We start from the raw sequence: 5,654 nt of genomic DNA on the forward strand, positions 1-5,654 counted from the left end.
ACCACTTGCTTTTTCTGAGATGGGCCCAATGTAACTAGTGGCAAGGAAGGGATATCTGAAAATATCCTCTCTGAAAACTGAAATTCCCACTTCAATCTTAATCTTTAACAGCAAGGATTGTGATGGAAGCATGCATTACCCGCAATTATTTTATCCCAAGCCATATTTGCTTTTAGTCTATAGGTAAACTGTTTTCTGTCAGCCTGACAAATAAATGTCTGTCTAACCCTGAGGGGACAGGGGATAGTATTGAGGAAACAAGTGTTCTTTAAGTTACATAGTTAGTAAGTGGCAGGTAACAAGACTCCAAAACATATTTGTATGTCCTTATCATACAGAATTACTTGTTTAGCACTTCATAAAATTATTAATACATATATCATCTTAAAGTACTTCATAATATTGTCAGTATAGGTTAAAAGACCTGTATTTATGGAAATTGTCAGGAAGACAATGCATGACAAGCACCACTATGCTGTTAACTTAGAGAAAAAACAAATACAACAACAAAAAACTTCCATCAGATGAAACAATACAAGCAGCACTGAAAGCTACACAAGAAACATAGTGACTGCTCAAACACTTCTAATAACTACAGATCTTGTCTTGTCCAAAGATATCTGGAATCATCTTTCCCTTAGGCAATAAGGTAATTCTTTCAATACATATGAAGTTAAGAACTAAATTGAATAATCTCATCACACTACTTTAAAGAGAGATCTAGACTGATCTTGCCTTCATCACAGTTCACCACCCCACTGGTCAAGTTACTTCAACATGCGACAGAATGAATAAGCTGAGAATTAATAGCTTTTACACCTGTTGCTTTTCATGAACCATTTCAGAATTTCTAAAGCACATATGACTGAACTGAGGCAGCCCTATTTCTAAAGTACATTGGTCCTTATGAAGCAAAATAAGCCAAGCTGATTGCAGGTAGGGCCTGAGTAGAGAAATACAAAACCTACCCGAAGAGTTACCTTGTTATCAGCATCCATGAACAAGATGAAATACTTTGAAGCACCTTTCCAAAAGACACAAGACCTAGTTTGAAGGGGTACTTATTCACTGGTAAATTCTGGGATGTGAATTTAAGAATAAAAAAACAAGTCATGGCTGGGTGCAATGGTGCTCACCTAAAATCCTAGCTATTCAGGAAGTTGAGGCAAGAGGAATTCAAGTTCAAAGCCAGCCTGGACAATTTGGCAAGGCTCTTGTCTCAAAATAAAGACTGCTCCTGGGTTCAAATCCCAGCACCAAATAAATGAATAAATAAACATCACAAGAAAATAAAAACCTGCTATGAACTGTTTATGTTCCTACCAAATTCATATTTGAAACTTTAATGCTAAAGTGGTAGTAAGTAACCATTTGGGAGGTTTTAAAGCAAAAGGGTGGAGTCTCATGGAGGAATTAGTGCACTTGGTTCTCTGCTTGGTTCTCTGCCATATGAAAACCCAGAAGCAAGAGGCCTCACCCAGAACCTGACTATGCTGATACCCTCATCTTGGACTTTCTAGCCTCTAAAGCTGTGAAAAGTTAAGTTTCTGTTGTTTAAACCACCCACCCAAGGTAATTATAGTAGCTCAAACTAAGACACAAACCAATTTTTTAAAATAGACAAAAGATTTGAACAGCCATTTTACCAAAAATATACAGGTAACAAAAAAAGTATATAAAAAGATACCCAGTATTATTGGTCATTAGGAAAATGCATATTAAAATCATAAAAAGATACCTGTTAAGTCAGTCTTTAAAAAAAAAAAATTGACAATACAAAGCGCTGGTGAGAATGTAGTCACCAAAGTTCTCATACATTGCTGGTGGGAAAGCATAATGACACAATACACTTTGGAAAACAGTTGGGCTGACTTTTAAAAACATACTTATTGTACTTACTATAAACATATTTATATACTTACTATAAACATACTTTTTTAAACATTCTTACTATAAAATACAACAATCACATTCCTAGCTGGGTGTGAGGGCGAACACGTGTAATCCCAGCAGCTTGGGGGTTGAGACAGGAGAAGGATCCCAAGTTCTAAGCCGGCCTCAGCAAAATCGAGGCGCTAAGCAACTAACTCAGTGAGACCATCTCTAGATAAAATACAAAAAGTAGGGATATGATATGACTCAGTGGCCAACTGCCTCTGAGTTCAATCCTGGTACCACCCCCAAATAAAATCTGTATAGAAATGTTCTTAGCAATTACTACTAATAATCAAAAACTAGAAACAATTCAACAGAAGAATAAACTGTGATACATCTGTACAATTCAATATGATTCGGAAATAAACAGGAGCCACTCTTGATATATACAACACTTTGGATGAATCTCAAGGTTAAATTAAAAAAAAAAAATTCAGAAAGCCACATTATTTTGGAAGAAATAAGATTAGAAATTGCCAAGGAAACTCAGGGAAAATGCTTAAAAAGGGGGTAGCCTTTTTGAAAGCAACGCGGTTTTGAGTGTAGCAGAGCACCATGCTGCCAGCTTCTGCTCCTGACTCACTGCTGTTCTCTCTCGCTGAGTAACAAGTAGGTCAGGAAGCTGCACCACAGTCATGGCATTTAAAGACACCAGAAAGGCACCCATGGAACAGATAGTGATTCATTATATTAGAATTATCCTTACCAGTCGAAATGTGAAATCGCTTGACAAAGTATATGCTGACTTGATCAGAGGCATAAAGGAAAAGAATCTCAAAGTGAAAGGACCTGTTTGCATGCCTACTAAGACTTTGAGAATCACTAAAAGAAAAACATCTTGTGGTGAAGGTTCCAAGACCTGGAATCCTTTCCAGATGAGAATCCACAAGGACTCATTGACTTGCACAGTCCTTCTGAGATTGTTAAGCAGATTACTTTCATCAGTATTGAGCCAGGAGAGAAGGTTGAAATCATCATTGCAGATGCCTATGTCAACTGTTTTAATAAACTGATTATCAATTGTTAAAAAAAAAAAGAAAGAAAGAAAAGGGGAGTAGTAAATTTTGTGGGGGGCGGGGGAGGGGTGATGTTAGAATTGTTCTCCATTTTGATTACATAATCTATTTTAAAATTCAGACCTGCACATCAAAGAGCAAACCTCAGTATCTATAAATTGAAATGAATTTTTTTTAAATCAATGAAAATTAACAAATCTTATGAGATTAAAAATCCTTGGGGCTAGGGTTGTGGCTTAGCGGTAGAGCGCTCGACTAGCACGTGCAAGGCCCTGGGTTCAATCCTCAGCACCACATAAAAATAAATAAAATAAAGGTATTATGTCAAACTACTTCTAAAAAATAAACATTTAAAAAAAAAAATCCTAGCATCCACACTCCTATGAAGCTCTTCCTTATGAAAGAAATCCAGCTAATAACCCAAGGAGATTTGGGAACATCTGGACTAATTAAAAGCACATGTCCCCTAATATAATGAATTGAGAATTTGGCATGAATTCTGGAGTAGTCCTGCCAAAGGGCATAACCTGAATCTAATCATGAGAAAACACGAGACAAAGCCAAATTGAGGCCATTCTATAAAATAACTGGCGTGAACTCTTTAAAAATGTCATTTCCATAAAACATATACTTAGGAACTGGTCCAGATTAAAGTAGACAAAAGAGGTATGTGAATCTAATATAATGTACAATCTCAAATTTGTTTTTTTATAAATACCTTATTGGGACAAAACCTCCAAATAGTTTCCTGCTTAGATAACAGTATTGAGTCAATGTTAATTTTCTGATTCTGAACATTGCATTGTGATTACAGGATTCCTTGTTTTTAGAGAAGGTAAGCACTGAAATACTTAAGAAGGTAAAGAAGCATCGTGTCTGTATGTTACCTTTTGATTTTTGTGATGCAGGGAACTGAACACAGGGCCTTGTACATGCCAGGTAGGGTTCTAACTCTGAGCTACACCCAACCTGTATCTTACTCTAAATGGTTAAGTAAAAAAATAATTAGTAAGAAGGGAAAAGAAAGTAAATGAGGTAAAATTTTGCACATCTGGATAAAAAATATTTAAGAATTCTTTGAGTATTTTTTAAAATACTATTTTTTAAAAAATATTTATTTTTTTGTAGTCACAGTTGGACACGATAACTTTATTTATATGTGGTGCTGAGGATCAAACCCAGGGACTTGAACATGCAAAGCGAGCGCTTTACCACCGAGCCATATCCCCAGCCCCATTGTAGTATTTTTGTAACTTATTTCTAAGTATGAAGTTATGGAAAAACTATTTTAAAAAGTAAATGTTCATTGGGCTAGAAGTAACAGGCCAAGCAAGCTAGAAATAATAAAGCAAATAATCTAAATATGGAATCAACATAAACACATTTACTAACACTAAAACTCTAGTGATAACTTCTGGCACTGACACAGTACTAATCAGGGAGGCATGTCCCATCACTCTGGATTTCCTGAGTTCCTGTGTTCTGTTGTGGCAAGGAATCAGCTTGACACTGTTACAAGTCTCAATTACATAGGCAACTCTTGGCTTCAATCTCTTTCCTTGCTCATCAGTGACTTTTGGCTATAACACAGGAGCTTCAAATACAGGTCTGGCTACACTAAGATAAAGATCATACTGTCTTGTAAATTAGTCATATTTATAAATGTTACAAGTTAGCCTCTTGTGCATTTGATTAATAGCCTTCTTAACCCATATCAATTCTGAGATATTTCTAAATATCTTGAGTATGAGAACCATATTCTAAAATGGTAAATTTATCAAGGCTGCTTAACTCTGGGTAAGGTCTTGAATGATAACTTATAATTTCAGATTAAAGTAGACAAAAGAGGTATGTGAATCTAACATAATGTACAATCTCAAATTTGTTTTTTTATAAATACCTTATTGGGACAAAAGGTATTTATAAAAAAATACACACCTATAATTTCAGTGACTCAGGTAGCTGAGGCATGAGGATTACAACTTTGAGGCCAGCCTGGGCAAGTTAGTGAGGTTCTATTTCAAAATAAAAATAAAAAAGGGCTAAGGTATAGCTCAGTGGTAGAGCACCCCTGAGTTCAACCTCAGTACCAAAATAAATAAATAAGACTACTTGGCATGGCACATACCTATAATTCTAGCTACTCAGAAGGTTAAGGGAGAAGGATCACAAGTTCAAAGCCAGTCTGGGCAACTTAGGAAGATCTTGTTACAGAATAAAATTTTTTAAAAAGTGGGGAAGGCTATAGCTCAGTGGTAGAGCACTTGCCTAACATGTTTGAGGACCTGGGTTCATTCTTCAGTACTGCAAATAAATAAATAAATAAGACTAAATAAAGTTAGATACTAAATTTTTCACTGGGAAAATATGACAAGTTCTTGAATAACATAACAATTCCACTTTGGAAAACTGCATGATACTCTCTCATGTAAATATGACAATAACCATTTCAAGGGCACAAAATAGGGAGGGCTATTTTTATTTTCATGCTTTTTAACATCTTGACAGAAGAAAGAAATTATTGAGGCCATGCTCAACTATAAAGAACTAAAGACAAGCCATCCCTACTAGTCTATTACCAAGAATAGCATATGCCTTTTACATGTACAACTGAATACACAGACAGAAAAGGAACCAATTAGAAAGTTCAGGATTTCATTCATAACTTCAAAATTGGGAATTCCATCTTAAAAAAAGGAAAGA

General features: G+C 35.5%; 1 pseudogene; it reads left to right on the top strand.

The window, feature by feature from the left end:
• Positions 1-2,570: 2,570 nt before the first annotated feature.
• Positions 2,571-2,962, top strand: LOC143407905 (small ribosomal subunit protein uS10 pseudogene; annotated as a pseudogene).
• The last annotated feature ends 2,692 nt before the right edge of the window (positions 2,963-5,654 follow it).

The sequence above is a fragment of the Callospermophilus lateralis genome, chromosome 10 (assembly GCF_048772815.1).
Source record: "Callospermophilus lateralis isolate mCalLat2 chromosome 10, mCalLat2.hap1, whole genome shotgun sequence".
Classification (NCBI taxonomy): domain Eukaryota; kingdom Metazoa; phylum Chordata; class Mammalia; order Rodentia; family Sciuridae; genus Callospermophilus; species Callospermophilus lateralis.